The sequence below is a fragment of the Halichoeres trimaculatus genome, unplaced genomic scaffold, assembly GCF_033239565.1.
Source record: "Halichoeres trimaculatus isolate MK-OKI-2021-1 unplaced genomic scaffold, fHalTri1.1 fHalTri1_scaffold_19, whole genome shotgun sequence".
NCBI lineage: Eukaryota > Metazoa > Chordata > Actinopteri > Labriformes > Labridae > Halichoeres > Halichoeres trimaculatus.
This window is the reverse complement of record NW_027437197.1, coordinates 16,718,974-16,735,197: the sequence shown is the minus strand read 5'-3', so window position 1 is coordinate 16,735,197 and position 16,224 is coordinate 16,718,974. Positions and strand designations below refer to the sequence as shown.

The 16,224-nt window shown below is 40.0% G+C and overlaps 1 protein-coding gene across 3 annotated transcripts in view; it reads left to right on the top strand.

The window, feature by feature from the left end:
- Positions 1 to 3,358: 3,358 nt before the first annotated feature.
- Positions 3,359 to 16,224, top strand: part of bcl9 (BCL9 transcription coactivator) — a 30,574-nt gene continuing 17,708 nt past the window's right edge. The window contains exons 1-3 of one of the 3 annotated variants that reach the window (XM_074694345.1): positions 3,359 to 3,583; positions 3,720 to 3,958; positions 5,315 to 5,481. The gene's annotated coding sequence lies outside the window, so the exon portion shown is untranslated. Of the gene's footprint in view, positions 3,584 to 3,643; positions 3,959 to 5,314; positions 5,482 to 16,224 lie in introns of those variants that run through there. The other 2 variants (XM_074694343.1, XM_074694344.1) reach the window with 2 other exon arrangements.

The window sequence follows — 16,224 nt, the reverse complement described above, 5'->3', positions numbered from 1 at the left end:
AGTGGATTTTTGGTTTCTCTGTTTCCAAAGTATTCTGGGTTAGTCATGCCACAGTTTCAGCGCTGGAGAGCCAGAACATCGACCTGAAGAGCTTTGCTAGTGTGCATGTCTAATGCAACCCAGTCTGGGAATACTGCCAGTCTACTGTTACTCCACCAGTGGGGTTTATCACACTCACATGCACACACCCACACACTTACACACACACACAAAATAAAAAAAAAAAACCCACACACGCACACACAAAACAGAGTGTTTGTGTGTGTGAGTGAGAGAGAGAGCGAGAAAGAGTGAGACAAAAAGAGAGGGAGAGAAAGCTTTCTGGTGTGTCACTGATCTCTGCTAGCATGCACAAACATGTCCGACGTAGCCATGGTCTGCTTGTCAAAAGTCACAAATATGCAGCTCCCATCCCGTGATTTTGTGTCCTACATACAGTTTGTCGTCCCACTCTGCTCATTGCCATACAAGGCTTCAATGTTGCTAATGCTCTGCAGCTTGAAAGGAAGACAGACGTATAGAAGGAAAGAGAAGATGGAAAACAAGACTCAGCTGAGTCTTACTAATTGGGCTCCTGTAGATTTAAAGAGCAAATTAAGAAAAAAAACATGTGAAAAAAACTGTAAATACTGGTAAAACACTCTCTAAATCTTGTTTTTGGAAGAATTCTCTTCCTTTTGTGATCAATTGAACCGACAAAAAAATGCACTGATAAACTTAACTGCTCATGTAACCTTAATTTTTCCCTTTAGCTCAAAATTTGTTGCCAAAATCTGCCAATTTATGAAAACTTTGAGCTAAAAAGCGATAAAAACAATCTTGGATCAGTATATGCAAAAGAGAGGGAATTGAAAATCCATCTTACACACACTCACTCACACACACACAAACACACATAATCAGGCCAGCTAATAATGCATGCACTTAAACACCAATTCATTCAATCCCCAGCTGTCATGATTATACATTTGGGTTAGATTTGAAATGTAACTTGATTAAATATTGAGCAGGACCACTCTCATATTGCATGTCCTTAATGTTTCACTCTTCCTCTGAGGCTTGTGATATTCTGTTAAATGTGTGTGGGTGTGGGTGTGTGTGTGTGGGTGTGTGTGTGTGCTGTAACTGAACATTATTGTATTTTAGAGCCGCATCTGTCAGTGTTTTAATTTCATTAAGTCCTCTGCAGAGTACGGTAGATACACTTGAGAGACCAGTCTTCTCAGCTTAAAGGAAAATACCAAAGTTAGGGTGAAAAAATCAACATTTAGTTTTTCTGTCTTTTAACTTAAACATTAAATAAATAATGAAGTTTATGTTTGATGTCCTGAAGGGTTTGAAAAGTTATACCATAGACGTCGTATGACTCTTTCTTTAACTTATTGATAACCTGTTGAGATCAAGATCCTGGCTAAGAGGATTTAAAAAGTGAAAACTAACTCATAGATAAAGTGTCAAGCTGTGAGAAGAGAAGTTTCATTTAATTATTGCAGGCACAGTTCAGGTCTCACACTGTTGTTTAAGATAAAGTCAAAGGCTTTGAAATGAGTTCTGACAGTTTCAAATCATTCAGGAGTTTATTTGACGCAGACAGGGCAGCAAAACTGAACACTCCACCTCAGCTGAGGGCAAACACCAGGGCCATATGGATGGAAAACACCACAAGTTATATAGCTGGAGTCGTATAGATGCGACACAGCTGGTGTGTAGACCGGCGTACATTCGAACATGGTGGTTTAGCTTTAACATACAGGTCACTGTGATGAGTGAGACAAGTACAACCAGTGACAAACCACAGGGAACATAGATAACCAATGTTCAGAGACGGCAGACATTTAGCTGAAGGCCTGAAATACAACAAATCACTACAATCAGGTAGTTTTCCAGCTCAGAGGGAAAAGCAGACAGAGTTTTTAAAATAGTGCCACTCAAGGTTTGGACACCAAATTGGTAAAATGGGCTTTACACATAACTTCCCAATCTATAAAAAAAACCTACAAGAATTTGTAAGTTGTGATAGATCTATGAATTTCTAATGGGAAGTCGAGGTTAAAAGAATGTTTACTGGTGACTTACTTGAGTCTGAGAATAACATATATGTTTTCTCAGCATTCAAGACCAAATTTTAGTTTCTGTGGATGAATTTTAACACCACTGAGAGCTGATAGTAAAAACACCAAAGCTTGTCTAATTGGTCATAAAAAGCAGTAAATAATGGTGTTATCACTGTTAAAGTTATATGAGGCAAGTTATCACACTTATTATGAATGGAAAATAAAATGATACTAAAACCGAACCTTGGGGCACACCCTTGAAATCCTCTCGTGGTAAATAGGTGGTTCTATCTCCAAAACACTGATTGTAGTGACTGATTAACAACACTTATGCCCTAAGACTGTAATAAAAGTTACAAAATGTTATTCAGAGACACAGTCTTTATTGCGATTTCATTTTTTGGTCACCTGGGAGTGATCTCAGTATTATGATAACATGCTACGGCCACTTAAAGAATTACAAAAATTTGATTTTTTTAAGGTAAAAAACACAACATTTTTGATAAAAATCTTGAAATGTTTGAGTTTTTAAAGACACAAATTTACAATATCATAAACTCACAAATATCCTAGATTACAAACTGAAACTTTTAAATTTTCTCCCACAACTTTTATTTTAATTTTTTGTTTGTTTCAAATAGATAAAGGACTGTATGAACCACAATTTTGAGGGTTTTTTTTAAGTACAAATTGTGATTTTTTTTTTTTTTTTAATTTTACACAGTGGTCCTAATATGCTGTTGAAGGTTGCCTCCTGAAAACAAGCTTAGTTTCCTTAAGATAATGAGAAGAATTATCCAGCTATTATGTGAAAACAAGATTAGTGTAGAAGATAATGAGAAAAATAAGCTGGCCTTTCGAGAAACAATAGAAACTGACAGGTTACCTTGGGAAAACAGGGAATATACCATGTTTAAATCATGTCCTAATGGGGCTTCTATATACAGCCACACGTGTCTAAAGTAAGAGGCATCTTTAATATTGTACAAATAGTCTTGCTTGTAGCTTTTCTGTTTATTAAAATCAGATTTGTCATATTTCCATGGCTGTAAACTTTACCTGTTGACTTCACGTTTGACTCAAAACTACTCACAAGAACTTTCACTTGAGGAAGTTGTCAACAGAAAGACGGAGGGTGTAACTCGGCTGAATGAAAAGCTCAACAATCTAAACCTCAACATGTGGTTTTATTTTATTATTTTCCCTAACCTCATGAAGTGTTCACCGTGTTACGTGTGTTGGACATTGGTGTCTCTTCGCTGTCCGACAGCTACATTCTCACTGGCACACAGACCTGACCTAGAATTGCTACTTAGAATTCGGGCTGAACCATCGCGCTGGAGCGGAGGGGGGAGACGACAGGAAATCTTGACTGGGATGTAATGGAGTAGGACCACTGGAAAGCTCAAGCGATAGGGGGGGAGACACATTTCTATTTTATAATGTTACCATGAAAATGTTGTGATTTTGCTAAGTGTGCGCCATCAACATGTCGGTCGAGGAACTCGGAAATTAATCTACCATTCCAGGTGAGTGCCTTTTTATTCATATCCAGGTGGAAAGTGTCGCTACCACGGCTCGCCTCCTGGCAGCGGGCACACGCGGGTCCTCCTCCCGGGGACATCTCACTCCGGTATCCGTTCTTCTTTGCCTCTGTCCCCGAAGGCTGGCCAGCAAACCCACGTCGCGTCTGGCCTGGCAGACAGCGAGCACCCTTTCAAGCGTGAATTTTCCAGCGAACCAAAAGCGGATTATTCACGATGTTTTCAGCATGGTGTAAAACCCGCGGAGAAATATTGGTTTTTACCCCATTATACTGGAGGACCGCCCGTGCTTGGTGAAAATGAAAAAAGGATACACTGCAGCATGCATGTTCTGCATTCTTCGGGAGTACTACACCGCTGGTAGAGTATTTCCTTTATTAAAAATGTTTCTGATATGATTTACAAACGCGTAGTGAGATTATAGGCCTCGGCTGGTGATTGTGTCGGCCAACCCTATCATCTGCCGAGCGATTTAATTGTTACATTGTTACCGGAGCTAGCAGAACTTGAAAATGCACGTTTGCCCAAAGAGGGCCTGGATTCTTTATGAACAGACAAAGCCTTCATGCGAATCTCATTTTGTGTGTTTTTTATTTGTGGCCGACGTCGTTGTTCTCCGCCGCCGTCCAGTGCCTCCCTCTTCGGGGAAGACTTTGTTTGCGCTGGCCGACGCTCCATGAATGCAAGTGCTGAAGTCCTCCCTTCCCCCCCACTTCTCTGGCGAAACAGGAACAACTTCTTTTAGGAAAAAGAAAAAAAAGTTCCTGGAGTTTCAAGCGCCATGGAATTACTTTGTCCGCCAAGAGAAGTCCAGTGAGGCGCTGAGATTTCATGGGGGGAAGTCTGGTCTCTGTAGTTGTTGTGCTTTACGTTTATTTGCAGAGTTTTGGCTTTGTAGCTATCGGTGTATATTTTAGGACGACTTCCTCGAGTAGGCCCGTTTGTGAGTGACTTGTGAGGCATTGTGCTGTGTTACTCTGGCTAAACATGTCAAAGAATGTGCTCACATTTGTAGTTTTAACTCTTTTCCCCAAACTTGTTACAGAAAAATCACAATCCTGTTCTATTAAAATGTGTGGTGGAGGACATGTGATACCTGGGAATTTACCCACCTACTAAATAAAGCTTTTGTTCCCAGGTCATTTATTTTACAAGTGGAACAAACAAAAAATAACCATCAAATGACCCTTTTTTACCTTGTCATTGCAAAGACTAGCTCCCTGTATTTCTTTAAGTGATGCTACTCTTTAAAGCTTCCTCCCACCTGGCAGGTAAGGTCCAAACATACCTACTGGTTGCTTGGACTGAACTGCAAACCGTCCTTTTTTCTCTTCAATTGCTAGGCAACTATCCTGTCTATGTTAAGCATACTCTAAGGGCTGCTTTATTTTTATCTTCCCTATATAATTTCCTATAGGTGCAATTAAATAGTAGCCCCCATGGTTCATATTTTTGAGGAAAACTTGAACGTGGAGTATCACACACATCCTTGTAGTCCCCAACGTGCACCCTGGTCGATAACTGAGGTATAAATGAGTGTCTGGGTTAAAAAGGCCAGTGCACAATGTTACTGTAGCCTCTAATGACCTAAGCTTTGCACTGGTTATGTGTTTGCTACATGTGGGTCTTGTTAACATGAGCAGCTGAGTGCTTTTTCATGCCGTTTTGCTTGTTTGTGTTTCACCCGATGAGCAAAGTTTCCTCCCTCTGTTCCAGGTGTGAATGACTTGTGGCTGTAGGGTGTCGTGAGTGGGCCAGGTTCCTTCACAGCCTCCGTGGCTGACTGGGAGGAGTCGAGTGGAGAGCAGACATCAGTGCCCAGGGGACCTCAGACCTGGTTCTCCATATGAGGCCCTGCTGAAAGGGCAGGGGGGGCTTCTGAGGTAACCTACAGTTTCTCTTCTCTTTTCTGTCTTTAACACATCTATACTGATTCTGTGTGTGATACACTGCTTCTACACATCAGTGTAATTATCAACATTTGACATCTTAAAATGCTGAAAAACAGCTATGGTGGCACATTGGGGCTGTGAGTATAACCGCTCCCTGGCTGTGTTCCAGTTCCCATACTTCCAAACCATTTAGTCAGCCAAAAAATAGATTCAGAAGGCAAGTCAAATGTTGTGTTCCATAAATAGGATGTCCTATTACTTCCTCTCGTATATTGTAACACGTAAGCAACAGCATTAAGCAAATCTGACCTGTGACCCTGAGGATACGTACATCTGACAAGCTTGTCGGATGGCGTTCGGAGTCTTTATGCTACTAATTTCATTTTAAATAATGTTCAAATTTGGACCAAAGAGGGAGAACTGGTGTATGAGCATCTGGGTCAAAGTTCAAGGCTTTGTTAGTATGTGAAACTTGTGCACAAGTATGTGCTTTGTAAGAACAGAGGCAGTGTGGGCTCAAGTATGAATGAGAAATCGTGCATTTTGGAACTAGGGGCTGTTTTCTCACCAAGTGTAGCATATTATCAGCGTCTAAGTTCTGTAGAACGGTCAGTTAACGCCTCTTTTAGTGCTGCAAAAAAGTTGTATTCCATTCGAGGCATTGACTGCACTTTTTACTAAGAATCCGACAACACATGGTGCAGAAATGTGTACCGTAACACCACCCTTCAATGATTTAATTTGTGTGTGTCTGAAATACAAGTTGCAAATTAAGTCTGCCAGTTGTGATTTATGATTTCACATCATGAGCTACCCGTCTGTCAGATTGTACAGGAATCAAAATCTTGCAGTAGAATTAAATCAACAAGGACAGAAACAAAGAAACACGTCTTACACCCTTCTCCTTTTATTTATTTCGCACACGTTCCCGCACTTGATGTTGTTTCTTTCTTCAAACTCAAGGCCAACATTAGTTTCATTTTCAAGCTGGCAGCACTCAAAGACCAACTGGTGCTATAACTTGATAGCTTAACACCGCTCTGATGCAACATTAGTCATTATCTCTTCTTTGACATTTATCTATGTTAATGCGAGTGTTGATTGGTGCATTGTGATGAGAGAGGCCTTGACTCCCCCCTCCCTCCTCCTCAGCCTCTCTTGATGTTCAGGGAAGCAGCTTAAAGAGCTCCTGTGCTCCAGAATATCAGCGCGATGTTTGGTCTTATTCTCTGATCTGCACATGCTGAGGACAGGACTCGATCAGAGCTCTCGTCCAGAGAACGCCGGTCCACGCTGTTTATTTATCTGCTATCTAATCCTGAGCGTGTTAACCAAAAACCACAGCGAGGTGAAGGACGCGCGGAAATGGGTATTGATGTGAAGTGGAAAAGGATTTATTTTCTCCTCTGTGGATTGTCTCCTCATGTTTCCGTGCATTTGTTTGCTTCGTGGGTTTTCTAATTAAAACTCACAGGGCGTGCGTTGTGTATGACATGGTGAGTTGACACTGTGGTGCGGGTCTCATCATCTTTGTAGTGGATGGCGGGGGGCTCCCCTCTTCAGCTCATCCAGTTGGTTGTTCCCAAGCATATCTGTATTTAATAGTGTTTGTTTCCACTCTTTGGCCCCCGTCTGATTGGTTATTATCTGTTATTTAGCACAATTTGCTCATAAATTAGGCAGCATGTACATTTAGCAGAAGTGCAACACTTTCTGTCTCAGAATTATATTCTGAGTTAATTAAGGATTTAAGTTCATCTTCTAAATGACTCCTGCAGTAGTCAGACATCCAGTCCAGTAATTACACACAGACCTCTAGAGAGCAGGAAAAACACTTTAAACATTGTTAGACGACAGATTTACACTGAAACCTTTATTTTAGAAGATTAGGGTGATATTTAATAATTGATGTAATGTGAAGAAAATATAATACTTACATTAAAATACAGTCTGCTTAAAAAAATACCTCACAGCATCACAACATGTCAGTGTAAAACTCATAAAAACAGTTTGATCATGCTTTCTCATTTCCTTGAATCTATGGCTTGAAATAGGACAGTTTTTCATTCATCAGCTTCTTTAGATTAATTATAAAGTAATATTCAGCACTTACAGGCATCACACATGCTCCTTACTATTCTTAGCAAATTATGTTGAAGAAATATGATGTTCCAACGTAAATATTTGTCCATTCAAGGAGTGAAAATGGTAAATTGTCTTCTCTTGCTCATTAGAGACCTGATCCATTCAATCAACGTAGGTAAGCAGAGAGACTTGATTTGATAAATCAGGTATTTACCAAATCTAACCACATAGGCACAATGAAGCCTATGCGGCAGTGCTAAAGTTGCGGTTCATTGAGAATCCGCTTGAGGCTGGCTGCAGATAGACCGGAAGTCACATACACACCCAGCCATAAAAACAGACTTTTTCGACATTAAAGAGCATATTTACAGCCTGGTACAAAAAAACAGCTCAGGTCTAAAACGCTGATTTCATTATCGACACCACTGTACGACGAGTGAGTTTTAAACTCTGCGGTTTAGAAGTTATTGGGATCGTTTGATTGTCCAATCAGAGGCACAATCTCAGGTCGCATGACTGGCAGGTGCCCTGTAGCTGTTTGAAGAAAAATTCACAGCCGGCGTCATAGCAAATATGGCTGTGTTCACAGATTGGCTTCATTTCACTGTTTCAGGAACAGACGGTGACGTCGCAGAGACTACATCCATGTTTTATTCAGTCTATGATGCAGGAGTGTTAAAACCCTCAGTTAGTTGATAGTTGATTGCTTGAGACTGGCTGCAGAGGAACCAGAAACCACATACACACCAAGCCAGAAAAACAGACTTCTTTGGTATTAAACAGAAACACTATTCACAGCCTGGTTCCAGATTATGACCTGGGTCTGAATCGCTAACTTGGCTATCGGCACACATTGTATGGGCGGTGAATTTTTTTCTAACTCTGTGGTTTCGAAAATACAAAGATCACAAGTTCGTCCAATCAGAGGTGCAGCTCACAGGCCCGGTGCCCTGTTGCTGTTAGCGAGGAGGCTCAAAGCCTGCGTCTTAAGTTAGCATTTCCAATACGGCCCCCGCCATCGATTGGCTTCATTGCTCTGGATCAGGAACTGATAGGTGATGCCGCATAGAACATGTCCATATGTTGACCAGTCTATGCAATATCACCTTAAATAATAAACTTGTTTACAGCCTGGTTCAAAAACCAGTTTGAGTCTGAAAAGCTTCTTTCTCCTCTGTGCACACTGAACAGGGAATGATTTTTTTCATAATTTGTTATTAAACATAAAGGTCTGGCCTCTTTAAGGGCATGGCTGATTGGACTGACAGGCCGTATCTGAAACGAAAGGGGGAAGTCGTAGAGACTGGTCCATGTATGACACAATCTATAATTTTAAGGCAAGCTAAAGTAAGAAAGAATCTGAGATTTGCATTTAGAAAAATGACTGAAACAAGCTTTATAGCTCTAAAAATATGTTGAATGAGATCAAATAAATAATACTTGTTTTCAAAATTCAAACATAGAGTTATATGAGGGTCGGTGGCAAAAAAAAAAAAAAAAAAAAAATCAAACCAAAACTGTTGAATGATTGTAAGGCTGTGTGACTTTGGAGTGCTCAAATGAGTTTAAGACCTAAAGTGGTGTTCTTACACAGTTGAGTTAATAGATGTATCTATTGAACACTTTGTTGCCTTTAATGTGAAGCAATAGTTGTAGGTAGTGGAAGAGTAAGGACATGTTTTTCACATTAACTTGAGAAATAGTAAGGAAAAAAATCTAAAAATCATTTGAATCACAACCATTCCAGGAGAATATGAAAAAACAATATCTAAGAGACGAGGAGTCTTGCATTGTTTTTTCAGGTTACATTTCTCTCGCCAACAGTTAGACTTCTAAACATGATTCTTTCTTCTTTGCGTGGGAGGTCTCAGTCTCATACGTGGAGGGATTGTTGCCCCCTCAGGATCCTGGGGGATGTGTCTGGCTGAGTCAGAATGCACCTATAATTCTGCTTTCATGTTCCTCTGCTGTGATTGACAGTTATTGTACAGACAGGCTGCCCCTTCTGCCCGGAGGGGAGGGGTCCTCTCAAACAAAGCTGCCCTCAGGTGGAACCTGGGGGCGGCTGTGACCTGCAGTCAACTCGGCTAAACATGTTTAAAGCTGCTGGTGAGGCCGAGGTCCTGCTCATCTGGAAGATTGACTGTTGGTAGTTAGCGGAGTTTACTGTAGCATCATGTGGAGAGCAGTTTTATTGTTCTAGATGTGGATTTTTAAACAGACGAGACCTCTTTAAAAACAGCTCTGTGATATATTCTTCTGCATTTTTATCTGCAGGAGAAAACAACCTGGATAAGTTGTAGTTTCGTTGACAAAGTCTGTGTCCACTGCAGGACTTTGCACAAGAAAGGAGAAAACTGAGATTTTTCTTTTTTTACACACAGTGTAAAATTTGCAGCATGTGACTTAACTCATAGAGCTTGCTCTTAATTCAAAATCAATTTAATCCTAATTGAATGAAGCAGTGGTGAGCATGCATTGACTGCATCAAGTCTATCTAATCAAATGTTCTTTGACTTATTTCTACAAATAGAAACACGCTTCTTGTAATCTGTTGCTTTTCTGTAAACGTTCATATGAATGATGTGTGTTTTGTTTACAGAAAATCTTGAGTGATATCACACTTCTGTCTATTGGGAGATAAGCAAAGATGAACAGGGTGTCAAACTGTCAAACAGTTAGTCTGTTTACTAAAAGATCTGCTGTTTTCAACAAGCGGGACGCAGATTGTTTGATTTTGAGAAGTTTATGATACTTAATAGTTTGTAATGCTATCAAAGACAATAATGGGACAGTTTCCTGTTTTCAAGCCTAACTTCTACCTAGCTGTGGCAGGGATGCTGAGATCTTTATATTTAAATCATATCTGATGCAGCTTGAAGCATCTTTGTGTCTCACATTAAAACAGGACGAGAAATTGTTTTTTTAAAGTGTGGTGTGTAAAGGATTTTGTGGTTCTTTTTTGGTAGAACTTTGATACAAAATCTGTAAGTGTTTTTAATGAGTGTAAAATCACTTGGCATTAAAGTCTTCTAGTTTTTTTTTGACTCAAAATCAGTCTTTAACATCTACGTAGGACTAGGGGGGGTCTGTTACCTCAGAGGAGGTCCTCTTGCACTGACATGTGACTGCCGGAGATAGGATCTACCAAATCGGTAACAGGACTTGTTTTGTATTTAGTGAGAAGCCACACAAGCCGAAGAAATCATTTTTATGATGCATGTTTTTGATGGTAAAACTTGACAAACGGAAGATCAAACTTCTCGCACATGACAGAAGCTTCTGGTCCTTGAAGGCCACCGCCGCTCCACAGACAGGACAGGGGAGAAAGGGAGCGTTTTAACGGTCTAGAGTTTGGCCAACGAATGTTGAGGAAAGAGAAGCTGATTTGGAGAACTGAAAAGAAAAAGTAAAAATATGAAGTGATGTAGGAGATGTTCCTAAGTGACTGTGACACTGTACCTTTAACTCAACGATTCTTAAATGTTGCAAAATTTGTCCCCAGTCAGAGTAAAGCACAAATCCCTTCTGACACCATGAATGGCCTGAAATCTTCTCTTGGTACTTGGACTTTTTGGGAAGCTTAGCAAACAACAAATTGGCAGAAATGAAGATAACATAGAAAGCTGCTTTTTAAGCACTTGGAAAAAAAAACTATAGGGATGCACAATATTGGATTTTTGCCGATATTGGATATGCCGATATATCAATATATCGAAACCCCTTTTGGCCGATACCGATACCGATAATCACAAGTTTGTTTGTTTTTTTCACTGTAAAGAAAGCTAAGTCTATCCTGTACTGGAATTTATATGTTACTCTTATTGTGACGGTCTTATTTGTTTAAGAAACACACATAAAACAAGACAAAAAACATTTAATTTTACCATAAATAAGAAATGTATTATTTTTTCAAACTCAAGACATTCAGTATTGAAATACAGAAAAATAATTTTTTTAGATCACATGAACTTTAAATGTACAATGCATTTTTAAACATTCAAGGAGCTTATTTTTCAGATGGAAAATAATAATAATCCTAACTGAATAGCACATTTTCAGCTGTGCTTATCGGCAGAAATTTTCATATCTGCCGATATCGATAAACGTGTTTTTAAGCTTTTATCAGCCGATACCGATATTGCGCCGATAATATCGTGCATCCCTAAAAAAACTACTTATTATTCTGAAAAACTGTCCCAAAATGATAATCCTCATTTACATTGAAGAAGATGCATGATTATAATTAACTGAATATAAATCTTCTACTGTACTGGAAACAAATCTAAAATGATGAATCTCTTGATGTAGTTAATACTCTATTTTATTTTGGTGTAAGCTTTGGTGGCCTCGCAGCAGTTTTTCTGTCAGTATTTCAAAGCTTTTAAATCCAGCCTGTGCTGGTTAATCCCATATTTTAGGGTATAGTCTAAAGGTTTCAATTAGAGCCAGACCGATTAATCGGGCCGATTATGCCTGTCACCGATTAATCAACATCGGCTAAAATGTAGGCGATTGTAAAAATTTTTGCTCCACAGAGATTCTGTCACACCTGCCCCTGTGTGTCTGTGTGTTGGGCCACACACTGCCCAAGTGTCCGTTTCCTCCGTCCACCATTATGTAATGTAAGACTATAGAGTGACGTTTTAATGTCACGAATGTTGCTTTTTTGTGAGATAAACAGAGATAAATGCTACTGTTAATTCACACTTCTACCATTATCTAATGTAAGACTATAATACGGCGTTTTAACGTCGTGTAAGTTGCTTATCGTGTGTTTACAGTTTTACTTTTTTTTTCTACTTACTGTGTTTAAAGTTTGACTTGTTTATTTAAGGTGTTTACAGTTTGACTTCTTTATTTATTATTGTGTTTACAGCTTGTTCTTATTTATCATTGGTTTACTCTACAGTTCTTATGTTGACAGTTTTATAATTTAAGTTCATTGTTTTAATTTAATAGTGTTCTGTCTCTGCCTCGAATCATGATCCTGTGTATATCAATGAATTTATTATATATATCAGCTGATACATCGGATATAGGTCCATATATCGGATATCTGTCGATATATTGGATATCGGCTTTTTTTTGCCCTTAGTATCAGCATCGGCCCCAAAAATCCCATATGGGTCTGGCTCTAGTTTCAATCAACAGTGATCTCTTAATAACATTTGATATCAATGTATCATCGCATCAGAACATAACATTAAATAATTAGATATGAACAGGTTTCCTTTGTTATGTCTGTAACTCTAAAAGATGAGCTTGTTTGGATTTATCCACATGTTGATTAAATTTGCAAATGTTTCTGCAATTTATGATATAATACAGTTTGATATGTGATAATGATAATAAGTCAAAAAATGAGATGTACCACAAAAAGTATATGACACATCATATCAGTGCAATGAAATAATACCAAAGCCCCTTAAAGTAGGAATGCAGAATTAATAGTCTGTCGTTGAAGATTGTGACGTCTATGATTGGGCCACTCCTTCAGTTTGAGCTGCTCCAAACTCTCATATTTGTTGTTGTAATTCAAGCTCCTGCTTCCCTCACAAACAATGGAAGCATGTTTCTTGTTTTCCTATATTATCTATTTTACCGTCGTCAGATGAGCTGAAAAAAGGCATTAATGTATCATCAACATGCTGTGTAAAGCGATTAGATTGTGGGTCACAATCACTTCAAAACAATGCAGAGCACGTGTAACAACATTAACCCTCTTTCCTGTAAATAAAAGCTGATTAGAGCGAAGGTGGGAGTTAATTTTGTCTCTACGATCTGGAATAAACAGCAGATTACATTTAAAGCCAATTTACCTGGTTTCCACTGGGTGTTACCTAGATGTATGACTGTGACGGCAGAGGAGACGATTCCTGCTTCTGGCAGAACAGACGAGGAGAGAAACGCTCACCAGTAAGCAGACTGGAGCTCATGGGAGCAGAAGACGCTGTAAACATGCAGCGCAGTCATCACTGAATCTCAGACAATACTGGGACGGCTAAGTGCTGCAGCATGTGGGTACTTCTATGTGCAGCGGCATGAGTATGTGCACGTATATCGGCCTCCGCCTGTATATTTAATTGAGCAGGTTTTAGCCAGTGTGTTTAAAATTCCACGGGAATGACACATGAGTGCAATCTGGGGTAATTCAGGGACACAATCTGGCTCGCATTCTCTCCACAGTGCTAATTTAGTTGTAAGATAGCAGAGCAGAGAAGGCACACATTGTGTTGTGCTCTAAGTGAAACATGTTACTACCTGTTTGTAGTCCTGCCAGGTCAGTACAGACGCCCTAACTGTGTCACATGGTCTGACAGGTTGAGATGTCACTTTGTGTCTGCAGGGAGCTGATTGGAGAAATATTTCTGGAGCATGTTTTTGTACAAATCCTCTCCTTGCTTGGATTCGTGTTGCTATAAATTGTGGTTTTGCACAGCGTTGGTTCGACTGACTGTTGGATACTTGATATTTCTGTGCTGTTTGTTGCCTCGAATCAAAACCTTAACGGCAGTCATGTGCGAGTTTCTTCCACTTGTGGCAACTGCCTGCAAGTTGCATGCAAGACGAGCCTTCCAGCAGCAAGCAGGGAACGCAGGCCCGCACTACGCTTCACCACAATGGTCTGTATGGCCTCTGGAGGGCCTGGCCGTTGGGATTTCCCACAATGCTTTTAGCCACAGGGAGACGTCCTCCCAGCATGAGCAAGGGAGGAATGTGGCCCGAGTGTGGGAGCGACCGTCGGGATGGAGGGAGGGAGTCACGGACCAGAGAGCATGGTCAAGAGAAGGGAGGAAAGAAGGGGTCTACTCTACGCAGAGGGCAGCAGAGTTTCCTTAAAGCACACACAGTTTCTCTCCTACTGGAGTTTGCACATTTGTTTTCTGTGGATTCATTTTACCGCTCACTGTAGTTACTGCTGGTCTCAGTGGTTCAGTGAGCTCAGCTCCTCACTTTAGTTTTATTTTTCTCAACCACAAGGAAGCGCCCTCCTACTGGAGGACTTCACGGGTTCAAATATTTACATCTTTTTAAAAGCCTTTCTTTTATCTCATGTGATGTAATTTATGTAAAAAGGAGCTCGTTTAAAAGGCAGCTGAAAAAGACTCAGACTGGTGTGGTGTGGGGATGATTGAGACCATGTACCTCAAGAAGGAGACCCTTGTCTGTTGTTTATTTGGGATGCAAGTCGCCCAGATCAGCAGCAGTGGTTTGATTTTCTGCTGTGAGGTACACAACATAATCAAAACGTCCTGATGGCAAAATTACCACAATTTGTTTGTGCTATAGCCATATTTATCAAATACCAATCTTATTGTCAAACTCGATTTATTAGATATGAACCAAACCTGTCTTATCTTGAGTGTAGAGTTGAACCTTCCTTGATTTTATACCTGAGTTTCTGTGGAGCACCTTTCCCAGTGAGCTTGAGCTTGTTCAGTCAGTGCTTGCAAAGCAAAGTGCTGCAAGATTTGAGCCTGAAATGTGAATGCTAAGCTACAGATAGCATGGTCTACTTGCTTGCATCTCACCAAAGAAAGGTGATAAAGTATCTGTTTAGATTCAGGGCTGCAACCATAGATTATTTTTTATGTTGACTCATCTATTGTTTTTTTTTATTTTTGATAAGTTGATTCTAGGGATGCTGATAGCGATACCGGATCAGATACAGGGGTTTAATAATGACCTGCTGCATGTCCTACTGTGGGATAAGACTGGTAATGTTTGGGCTAAAAGGCAAAAAATGAGTTAATAGAATTACAGAAGTCAATATTTATTTAAACTGTGAAATATTTAAATGTTAACCATCAAATGAATTCTTCAGAACGTACACAAGTTCTTTTCAAATGTTAACTTTTATATCCTGTTGACTGGTAATGCCACTATAAACAAAGCAAGTGCATCAGAGGCACATTTCAAGTCAAGTGGCAAAGAGCGCTGGTAAGAAAAAAAAAACAAGACAGCAAAAGAGCTGTTTGCCTGGATCGGCACCATGGATCTCTTTCCACCCACACGGATCAAGCCTTGTGGGGCACTGATCCACCAATAACCAATAAGTATTGGAGCATCCCTAGTCGATTGATCTTCATTATTCGGCATAATATTTTGGATCCTGGTTTTACTTCACCTGCTGAAGCATGCACGTGGATATTTCAGGTGCTTTTCCACAGCGCTGCCATTGAAGGAGAGTTGGACTTCACACAGTTTGTAGTTAAAGTGTTTAGCCTGTTTGTTTTTGACAAAATATGCCCAAACTTTGGAAGCTATGGGTCATAATTTTGAGCATCTTTCGTTGCCTCTACCATAACTCATGTCATGTTTTTTACCTCCGCTTATGTTAATTATGTAAACCATGGGAGTGATACTGCCCCCACTACTTCCTGTAGTGTACAGCGAGCACAGACAAGTTTTAACCAAGCGGCAACCTCCGGTCTAAAAATATGAGACAATGTAGAAGTGCTAAAATCTGCTGTTTCTCGTGTGTTCACTTGAGGCTGGCTCCGGAAGTAGCGAAAGTCACACACACACCAAGCCAAAAAAAAGCTGTTTTCAAAGCAGAAATTAACCTATTTACAGCCTGGTTCAAAAAAACGTCTCCTGTCTGAGTCGCTAATGTTACTGCTGGCACCCACGGTACGGGGGTGG